Source organism: Neopelma chrysocephalum, unplaced genomic scaffold, assembly GCF_003984885.1.
Source record: "Neopelma chrysocephalum unplaced genomic scaffold, ASM398488v2 Primary Assembly neopelma1_318, whole genome shotgun sequence".
NCBI lineage: Eukaryota > Metazoa > Chordata > Aves > Passeriformes > Pipridae > Neopelma > Neopelma chrysocephalum.
In genome coordinates this window covers 165,566-177,189 of record NW_020897980.1, presented here as the reverse complement: position 1 = coordinate 177,189, position 11,624 = coordinate 165,566, and the positions used below count along the sequence as shown (strand labels likewise).

Below are 11,624 nucleotides of genomic sequence, written 5' to 3'. Positions count from 1 at the left end.
CAAACCTTCCATGGCCATGGGATAAACTGGGATCACCAACCCTTCCACGATCCCAGGGAAAGCACCAACACCTCCAGGGATGGACACACAGTATTTAAAAACCACAGAACTCCCCAATTATCCCCCATAAAGGTGAAGGGAATGTTCATCTCTAGGAAATCAATACTGTGATTTAACAGATGAATGAAGGTCTATCCAGCTCCACTGAGAACCTGCTTCCTAAACCTTCGTGGAGAACCTGCTTCCTAAATCTTTGGGCAGCTCAAAATGCTGTTTGGATTGTTCTTCCTGAGATGTTTTCCAACTTTCTGAACAGCTCCAAGAACTTTGGGTGCTCACCTGCTTCCTGGACACAGCAGTGAAGGAGTTCCAGAGAACCAGAGACCTCAGAGGGGACACGAAACCAACTCAAACAATCCCATCAGGAAAGAGTCCCCGAGAACCAGAGACCTCAGAGAGGTTGTAAAACCACCTGAAATAATCCCAGTCAGCCCTCAGCACACTGATTGTTGCCCAGATATATTTTTTGGTCTTTTCCCCTCTAAAAAGAGCCCTGAATCCAATGTTGGACATCTCTGATCACAAAGATGACATAAAATTTAATATAGAGGCAAACCCACCCCTTGTTTTCCACTCTCTGACAAGATCCTATGGATACATTTCTGTTTCATTCCATGGTATTTCTTGTGTTGTTCCAACCACTGGGAATAATTTGGGATTAAATAGGAAATGGTCATGTCTAGACAGCAACTGTGCCTGAAGTATTTTCAGGGAATATAAAAGCCAAGCATTACCAGCAGCTCTAATGGCTCCGAGTTAATAATGACAACGTTAATTTTCATTTTAATGATTCGAGGTGGGTATTTAAAAAAAAAACCAAAAAACATCAACCCACCACAAAACAAAATCAATGAGCTGGAATAGGAATTGCAATTTTCCAAGCTGGACAATTATTAATCATTTGTATTATTCAATTAATACGGACTTTTCTAATTAATAGTATGCTTTATGTCCCCATCTGGGATTCAAACCCATCATTCATTTTTATCCTGGAGAAATAAACAGCTGCAAAGGGGGTTGATGCACAGCTAAGAGGAGAGTGAAATTAGGCATTAGATTTGCTTTCCCATTTTAGAAAAAAAATCATTCCCTTGAAAAACAATGATTTTTTTTTAATGCTCCAAGGATTTCATGTCCTTTATTTCCATCTACACACCTTTTCTTTTTTTTTTTTTTTTTTTTTGGAGCCTGCCAAAATTTTTATTCACAGGACATTTTCCCTGCATTTCTGTGGAACTGGAACGTTCAGAAAGAGCCTTCATGCAAATATTTACACAGTGAGTGACCCAGACTGAAACTCAGCACTTCAGATAGTCCAAAATATTCCTCCTAAACCTCTTTTTGTGCATCAAAAGAAGCTGCTGTGAGAGAGAGCCTCACGTGTCACATCAAAATACTCACAGGAGAATTTCAAAGCCCTTGGTTCCACTGAGGTTAAATTAAGTCCAGCTCCCAGCATTGAGTAATTACCTCTGGTTGGTGAAAAAAACAAATTACATGCCTTGATTTTAAAAAAACCAAACAAACAAAACCAAAACAAACAAAAATGGATTTCAGGTTTGAGTGACACGGTTTTAATGCCAATTTTTGGGATCCCTACAGCAAGAGACAAAACAATAAGGAAACCCAGCTCTGGGACACTCAATAAGTGGGGGGCAGAGTGTGAAAGTCCAGAATTTGAGGGGAAAAGGAGCAAATCTTTCCTATTTGGGCACTGCCAGTGGCAGCTCTGAGCACAGGCAGCACTGCAGGGCCAAGAGGAGAAGGGAAAAACAACAACCTCCTGAAAGTATTTATTCCAAACCAAGAGAACACCAGGCATTCCCCCAGCAGCACCAGCTAAATGTGGTATCTCATTTAAAGCTTGGGCTGCTGTACAAGCATTACCCAAGTTATTTTATACCACAGAATATGAGTTTTACTTTAATACTCCCCCATTAACCAATTCTCCCTGTCAGTTCTGAACAGGCCAAGTGGAAACTTGAACACAGGCACTGAGACAACCCACTTAAATCCTCCTCATCTTCATCTTTCACCTTTCTGGGCCTCCCACCAAACAAAATTTAGCATTTCTACTTGCTCCCAAGTCAAGATTTCCATGGGTTTGCTGCCTCCTGAGCCCCCTCACCTGCCTGGGTGGGGGCAGGAATCTTACAGGGTTAAACATTCTTGCACCACGAGTTTTGACTTTCAAATAGAAACCTTGGGATCAAGACAAATCCATCACTGCAGTGCTGAGAACGGAGCTGTTGGAGCCAAAGGAAATGAATCCATGCCATGGATCATCAGCCATGTGTGCAGTGGTGCTCCCAGAATTAATGGATGTTCTACCATGCCTTGGGACCACTTTTCAGCCCGTTCCCAGTCAGCTGGAAAAGGACAGAGGGAAATTTCTATTCTATTTTTCCCCTGCTCTTTCCCTCTCTTCCTTCCTGCCTCCTTTTCTAACCCCACTGCTAAGAATTGCTCCACAACCATCAATAATAACTCAATAAAACTGAGGAAGTTCTGCTGCTGAGCCCCAACCCAGAGGTGAACCAGCAAAACAGGACAATAATACTAATAATGGGGAGATGCAACACCTTTCCAGGCCTGGCACAGTCCTGGATGGAATGTCTGCCCAATCCCTTGGGATCAGTGCCCAGAGCACCTGCACAGGGAAACAACAAGGTCTGATTTTATTGCTCAAATGTCAAACTTCAGTGCAGCTTCTGCTTTCAAACTGACTGGGAAAGGAAGGAGTGCTGCTGCCTCTGGATCCCAGAGCAACAATGGAATCAGGGAATGGTTTGGGTGCCACCCAGTGCCACCCCTGCCATGGGCAGGGACACCTTCCACAGGCCCAGGTTGCTCCAACCTGGCCTTGGACACTTCCAGGGATTCAGGGGCAGCCACAGCTTCTCTGGGCAACCTGTGCCAGGGCCTCCCCACCTCTGTGCCCAAGAATTTCTTCCTATATAATAAAATCTGTGTGGAACTTTATATCCCCTAATTAACAATTACTGTGGGTTTCCTGTTACCTCGAGGTTTCAAAGTACTTTCTAAACCTTGGGATACATCCCAGGGACTCTCTAAACAAGCAGCTCCTTCTCCATTGCTGCCCCTGCCAGAACCTGGGGAAACAAGAGGGAAAATGTAACCCAGGAAACCTTCCCTTGTGTGAAGGATCAGGATTGAGGAGTGAACACAAACCCAGGCTCCAGTCCCTCAGGAGGGACAGCAGATGCTGCAGCCACTTAAATGCAGGCTCTGTCCCACCTTTGCAGCTGTAAAAATCAATATAAATACCAAGGAATCTGTGATTCTTCACTCATTAAGGCACTTCTTAATTCTTCTGCTCTACAGAAGCACTTCACTGCCACAGACATCTCATGGTTCTCTCAACTGCAGCACTTTTACAGCCAAGGAGACTCTTTCTAACCCAGATCATCCTCTTCCACTTGTTTCTCCAAATAAACCCACTGCACATCACAAGGACAGCTGGATATTTCAGGGAAATCATTCCTGGCACGTGAGAAGGGGTGAGCTGCCAAAAGATTTCCTCATTTGTTCACTGCTCCAACAAAAGCCTTTCCCTGACCTGGGGCTGAGGTGGTGCAAGACCCTGATTTCCTACCCTTTGGAATGAGGGGAAGAGCTCATCAACACTCTGCTCAGGGAACTGGTGACTGGTGCAGATTCAGCTCCTAAAGCCTGAGAACATTTATTTACAGGGGCATCATCTCAGGTTCAGCCAAAAAGGCAGTGCCACTGAACTCCAAGGGAACTGATTTTCAGAGATGCTCAAAAGACCCCTCTAAAAACAAAGAAGCAAATAAAAAAGAACAAACTGTTGGAAGGGCAATGGATGCAAATTCAATATCTCCTGATTTTATTCCGAGCTTTTGCCAGTGACTTAATGAACAATCACAGACAAGCCACTTCATGTTGTTTCTCAATACATTAATTAGGAATAACGACTCTCATCTCACATCCAGCTCCACAGCTGAAAGGTGCTATGTGGCAAAGATTCCCTTTTGATTGAGTTCAAAAAACACCCCCACTTGGAGCTGCAAGCAATTTGCCAGAATTTTCCACATCAAAACAAACAGCAACTCCCCCCTGAACACCAACAGCAATAACAAGGAGCCTCCTGCACAGCGTGGCACTGCTGCACATCAACCCCTGTTTGCCATGAAAAACGACATGTTTGGGGTCATGCTCCACTAAATCAGAAGGAAAAAAGGCTCAGAGAATTCAGTAGCAGGATATTTTGCCATGCCTGACTATCCCATTTGAAAGAATATATCCCAGATATGCAAAAATAGACTTTCAAGTTGTCGGCACACTAAATTCTTGCTGAAGGCAATTTGCTTTCCAGGCCACTTTGAGATGCAAAAGGAGGACGTTCAGGAGCCATCAGGACACTCCTGTACTGGAGTGGAGAACCTTCATTTAGTATCCCAGCCCAAAAGCTGGGAGAAGGAAAGGTTCTGCTTCAGTTCTGTACAAAAAATGGCAGGGACAGAAATTATTTCACTTTATACAATGAACACACCACAGCCCTGAAACTGGTTTTGCATTTTAGAATCATGGAATGATTTGGATTGGAAGGAACCTTTAAAGCTCCTCTTGTTCCACCCCCCTGCCACGGGCAGGGAACCATTTTGTATTTGTTTATATTAAGTATATTATTATGTATTTGTATTATATTATTTATTTAGTATTTATTGGTATTATGTTATGTTTTAAAGACAAAGTAAAAATGATTTCCTTGCTGTCACAGTTTTGTTGTGTATTAATTGAATTCTGTGCCTGTTGGGAATTAAGATAAGGAATGGAACAGCTAGAGATGTTTTATGGTAACTGCAGAAATCACACCTTTTCTTGAACATTGCTGATTTTTTAGAAATCAAAGCTTTCATTGAGTGGACACTGTGTCAAAACCATGTTCTGAAAGCTTAAGCTTGGCTCTAACTAAGAACCACCAATGAGTTCCAAAAGAATCAGTCAGGATGGTGGCACACCCCTGCTAAGGAAGGACAATCTCCAGGGGTACCAAAGCCTCAAAACTTTTCCAAGGCATTCAGAGCTGCAGAAGAACTCGTCCTGTGCTGCAAGGAATCAGGTGAAACTCTGTGCACATTAGTGAGGAATTTGGGGAAGGCTGAGCAGAGAAAAGCTGGAGCAGAGAGTGCAAAGCCTTTGTGTGAAGTGTCCCCAAGGCCCTGGCAGCCCCTGCACACAAACAGGGGCCCTGCACACAAACGGATCCTCTGCTCTGGCTGCTCATCATCATCATCATGGCCGGGCTTAGTGAACCAAGATTTGGGAAGGGCTCTGCCCACATTTGTTACAAACACGTTGGTGGCTAAAAAGGCCAATACGAGACAGACACGTCCAGTTGCAAAAGGCACAGCAGAAAGACTCCTTGGGTGGAATATTCTGCAGGACACGATTCTTTCTGCGTTGTCTTTTCTCCTCCAGACTGATCCTGGTGCTTTCTCAAAGGCATCAGCAGCGTTATAGATGGTGTGTCTGCAGAGCTCCCGACTGGAGGCCAGAGTAGACCAGTTCTGTTGGTCAATGTGGCCGAGGTTGAGATGTTGTTTCAGGGAGTCCTTGGATCTTCTCTTCGGGGCTCCTCTCTTGCGGCAGCCGGTGGCAAGTTCCCCATAAACAGGATCTTAGGGAGGGGGTGGTTGGTCCTTCATCCTGGAGCCGTGCCCTGCCCAGCACAGCTGTGTTCTCACAACATGGCCTCAATCCTTGTGACTGCTGCTTGTTCCAGAACAGATGTGTTGGTCCCATAATCTGCCCAGGGGATGTTTAGGATTGTCCGGAGGCAGCGTTGATGGAGCGTTCCAGGAGTCGCAGGTGGTGGCAGTAGATGACCCATGATTCAGATCCATAGAATCATAGAATCATAGAATAGGTAGGGTTGGAAGAGACCTCCAAGATCATCAAGTCCAACCCCTGATCCAACTCCAATTACTATATCATGGCACTAAGGGCCACGTCCAATCTCTTTTTAAAAACCTCCAGGGATGGTGAATCCACCACCTCTCTGGGTAGGCCATTCCAATGCCTGATAACCCTCTCTGTAAAGAATTTTTTCCTAACATCTAACCTAAACCTCCCCTGGCAGAGAGCAGACAGCACTATGGCTCTGGAAACACTGAGCTGGGTACTTTTCTTCAAGTGTTTATTTCACCAAACTCTTTTATGGAGTTTTCCAAAAACTCTCTATGCCTTTGCTAACCTCTTGTCCATCTCTCCATCAATCTCACCATCCGAGGAGATGAGGTTGCCCAGGGAATTAAACTGCTGGACTGATCTGAGCTCTGATTCACCAGTGGTGATATGGGGATGAAGGAAGATTTCCTGAGGAGCTGCTGAACCAGGGGGTAAAACCCCCAGGAGCTGCCCCTGGGGTGGATCCAGCCCTGCCGACCCCACACTGCTCCCACTCCAAGTGATTCCAGCAAGCAGCACCAGCTCCCAGGAGCCTTCAAGAGCAGGGAGGTTTGGCCACCACCACAACACCCCCTGTGCTGCAGGTGTGTGAACTCAGCCAGAGACAGCAAAACTAAAGATTATGGTATTAAAATGTCTCACAGAATAATGGAAAAGGCCACAGTTTAATCTGAGAAGTCGTCGCCTTTGATCGTTTTAAGAACTCTTTAAAATACCTCTCCTGGAACAATATAATTAAATATAATTACACCTGCAAGTTGGAGCTTTTGGAAGAGTGCACTGTCAGCCTCTGGAATCCACTGGTGCAGTGAATATCCCAGGTCTGTGTTTTCTAGACATTTGAATCAATGAAGAGTTATTAGACAGAAAGGAAATAAAGTCTCCTATTTGCTAAAGGTTTGAGCACTGCAATGATCTGGATTCACAACTGGAACAGATCTTTCCTTGCAGGAATTATATTTTGTGCTGAAACCAACAGCTCATCTGGTGCCATCCAACTGTGCCATCCCCAACCCATCTGTTGAGGCAAAAGGGCTTTGAGAGGCCTCATTTGTTAGTGCAAGCCTGATGTGTGCAGTGTTCCATGGCTCAGTCTCCTACAGGTGTTCAGTCTTCACATCATCCCACAAAACAACCCCCCAGAAATTACCTTCTTCAGTGGGAATGAGTCTAATTAAGCAAGTTCCAGCTACTCCCTCTTTCTGGTGGAAACTCTGCCACCAAACTGGAAAACAAACGGTGCCAAAGAAGCAAAAGCACCCAGAGAAGGAGCCTTTTCACTGCTTCTGTTTAATTGGATCAGGGAAAAGAATCAAACAACAGGATCTGAGCCTCTGCTGTGAGGACATGGAAAAACTGAAACCGGAAAAAAATCAGCCCCAATATCAACTCCTCTGACCCTGCAGTTTGTTTGACAGATATAATTGTATATATAATATAACAATAAGCAACAAAAGTAATTGAAGGAAATATTTGTAAGGTGCACAGAGGCCAGGAATGATTGTGTAAATCAAAAGTACCCAGTGACTGGATGATAACAGACATCAGAGCATAGAATCCATTAAAGCCCAGCCAGTGCCACCCCCTGCCCTGGGCAGGGACACCTTCCACTGGCCCAGGTTGCTCCAACCTGGCCTTGGACACTTCCAGGGATCTTGGGGCAGTCACAGCTTCTCTGGGAAACCCAAATACCTAAATAAATACCTAAATAAATTACTAAATATATTCCTAAATAAACACCTAATATGTGCTGTCCTCTTGCTCCAGGGACACACCCTTTCCACATGCAAAGCCTGGATTCTCCCTGGGTTTTGTTTCATTGCTGTTGTGGTTCTCTTTGAGTGGGAGAAAGCAGAAATCTCTCTCCAGCCACATTTTGCAGCCTGAAATCTCCAAGTGAGTGGGATTGAGCTCCTCTCCTGATTTCTGTATCATTTGATACCTACCACTGCTCAATGTTGCATTATTATTTCACGTTGCTTTTTTGGCATCATAATTCCTAAGGTAAGAAATTACAGAGTCTCAAAGACAGGACTGGAAATTCTTTTATTTGACAGGGGAGGGGGTGGGAGATAAGTGAACATGCTGAGTTTTTTCGAGAGCCAGAAAAAAAAACAACCCCCAAAATATTGCAAACAGCAGAAAAAGAAGTGGAAAAAAATCATTTAGGGAAATTTCACTCCAGGACAGGGCTCTCCTTCACTCCATCAGCCTCAGGATCACCACCAAGGAGGCAAAGTTCACTGAGTTCAGTGAGCTCAGGCCCCACTGAGCCCGACCTAACAAAGCTCTCACTGACATCACAGACAGAGCTGGTCTGATTTCCATGGGTTTGGGATCAGAGTCCTACACCAAAACATGAGAGAGGCCTCTGCTTCCTCAGAACTGAATATTCATTCAAAGAAAACAGCAAACAGACCCAAAAAGGCGACTGCAACACAACAGTGGTGACTCAACAATAAGTCATTGTTGGGTTTGCTGAGTCCTCTGGAACCTGTTCCCATGGGGGAGAGCGAGGCTGGAAGGAGCCCTGCACAGACTGAAACACAGGCTGGGAAGTGCCACAGAAGGCTGAGGGAATCATGGAATTACTGAGCCTGGAAAAGCCCTCTGAGATCATCGGGTCCAACCACGCCCCAGCGCTGCCAAGGCCACCTCTGACCCATGTCCTCAAGTGCCACATCCCTGTGGATATTAAATATCCCTGTGGATATCAAATCCCCCCAGGAATGGGGACTTCACCCCTGCCCAGGGCTGGACAGACCTTTCCATGTAGGAATTTTCCCCATTATCCAGGATAAATCCCTCTGGTACAGCTTGAGGCCATCTCCTCTTGTGCCATCCCATGCTGTGATATTTGAAAAGGTTTTTAAGCAAAAGGTTTGTTTCAAGTAAGAAACTCTCAGATCAGTGTTTCCTTTTAAATTATCTGGGTTCCTTTAATTCCAGCAATTATTTTCTTTCCCAGTCTATAAAGGCTGGTGAAGAACTTTGAGTGTTTTTTTTAACCCTTCCAGGGATGGGGACGGTGCCACTGCCCTGGGTGGCCCATTCCAGTGCTTAACAGCCCTTTCCAGGAGGGAATTTCCCCAGTATCCAACCTGACCCTCCCCTGGGGCAACTTTGAGGCTGTTCCCTCTCCTCCTGTCCCTTGTTCCCTGGGAGCAGAGCCCGAGCCCCCTGTCGTGGTTTGAGACCCCTAAAAATCCAATTCCCGAGTCCAAGCCCCGCCCTCCCACATCTCACCCCAGTGTGAGAGGGGTTTTCCAGACACAACACAAGACTCAATATGGGGGGAAGGGAATTATATTACAACCACTACACAAATAAATATTAGAATACATTATATACACAATCTTAACTATCTCTTCTATGATAAACCAGTATTTACATTGGATCAAATATCTTTTTCCTCCAATAAAAGTTCAGGAGGGAAGAAGGAAAGATCCTTTCCACTCTCAGGGCAGCAGTGTCTCTGTTCTTCCATGCAGCATTCAGAGCTGAAGTTGCAGCTGGATCTCCTTCCATTACACCCCCCCAGCTCCCCCCTCCTGTCAGGAGGTTGCAGAGCCAGAAGGATCCCCCTGAGCCTCCTTTTCTCCAGACTGAGCCCCCCCAACTCCCTCAGCTGCTCCTGCTGCTCCAGCCCCTTCCCAGCTCCATTCCCTTCCCTGGACACGCTCCAGCCCCTCCATGTCCCTTTTGGGGTGAGGGACCCAAAGCTGCCCCAGGATTGGGGTCTCAGCAGTGCTCAGTCCCTGCCCTGGGCCTGTCCCCCATCATTGCTGACACACCCTTGGCCTTCCTGGGCACATTCCAGGAGAATTATGTGGGAAAAAGTGTCCAAATCCATGTAGACCCATCCACAGCCCTTCCCTCATTCACTCAGCAATTACCTGGCTAAGCTAATTATTCCCCTCTTTCAGGTTATTCAAAGTAGATTTATTAATTGTATAGGGAAAAAAAAAAAACCTACAATGTCCTCCATATTTCCTTTATTAATTTTTAATTAATTTTCTCTTATTAGGCCCCGCTCTGCAATGTCCTGGCTGAATGCTAATAATTAAAGTTCAAGTGTTTGTTCTAAATTAAATCTGATCTCAGCTCTTTTGGGGGGGGAGGGGATGGGTTTGGGTTTTTTTTTTCTCTTTTGAATAAGGAAAATTGAGGAGACACATTTGTTTCTGCCATCAACAGAATGGCTGGTTCTTTACAGGATAAATATTATCCTGAGTTAATTTGGAGGTGATGTACATAATGCAGCTTATCAGTTCTGGTGACATATGGGCTCGTGCCTGCAGAATAACAACTTCAACCCAACATTGTGTTGCCAGTGACAATTAAAACACTTTGGTGGGGCCCACATTAATTTAATTCATTGCAGCAGCCAGGCTTGGAGAAAGAGCCCCACAAAATGACAAATGCTTTACATTTTCCAACAGGAATTCTTCCTTCAGGACTACAAAGACCTGTCAGGACAGAAGCACCTCCTGGCATCACTCCAAATTCTGGAGTCAGCCCCACTGCAACAGAAAAAATACCTGCAGACAGTCATTGCATTACTTTATTTTTCTGGAAAAGGAGATTGCTGTGGGTGGCAACAGTTGGCTCCAGCACAGGTAAAATACCTTCAAATAGTTGCTAGAAAGGCCCAACTCCATTTCCCTCTGTCCCTCACACCACAGCAGGGAGTGAATCCAGCAGCTTTCGGCTGAAAATTGTGATGAGTGCTATGAAATCCAAACCTAGAGGCATTTCCCCCCCCACTTTCTCTCACAGCCCTGTAAATAACCCCTGAAAATTCATGGCTCAAGGAGCATTTTGGTGCTCATTGGGCATCGTGTTGCACTGGGGGGCTCGAAGGGGTGGATTCCTTTTGCTTTGATGGATAAATGGTTTAATCCCAACAGGTGCATGTGTCAGGTCTCTCAATGGTGTTAATATAATAATAAAGTCCATTAATTTTAGGAAAGCTAAAGACTGCACTGGAGAATATTTATAAATACATCTCTATCTACATTGACCTGGAATGCTGCTCATTCCTCAAGGGAAGATCCTGCAAGGCTTCCCAGCCATCCCACTGGTGTTCAAAAGCACTGGGAACTAAGTTATATCCTGAATTTCAGGGGTGCAGATGTCCACAATACAAACCTGGCACAGCTATTTTCCTGCACTGATTTCATCTAATTATCTATTAAGTGCAGAAGGCAAATTCGCTGAGGGCACCAAGGGGTTTTCAAGGATGGACACAAGATTTCCATGTCTGGCCTTAGCAGTGGATTCCCAAGCTTTATAAACTAAGAAACCAGCAAAATTCCTCTGTTCATTTAACAATTCTACTCTCAAACATCCTTTCTTGTTCCTCCCCTCACATGAAATTCTCTCATGTGGCTGTATCACACCCAAACTATTTCTCAAACGCTCTGTGAAGACCTTTCACAACGTGAGGGCCCCACAGTGTTTGAAAGCAATGGGAGATGTGGAAAAACAACTCTAAATCACTGGGTCCTAAACCAAAACACCTTGGGAGGGTGATTATCCAGTATTAAAATCAGTTTTAAATGCAGAAAAACTTTCTCCACGCTCCAAACAAGCTGCTGTTTTTCTCG

At 45.0% G+C, this 11,624-nt stretch overlaps 1 protein-coding gene across 4 annotated transcripts in view; it reads right to left on the bottom strand.

Annotated features, from left to right (window-relative positions):
* Positions 1 to 11,624, bottom strand: part of LRRTM4 (leucine rich repeat transmembrane neuronal 4) — a 203,433-nt gene that overhangs the window by 76,172 nt on the left and 115,637 nt on the right. The window lies entirely within an intron of this gene.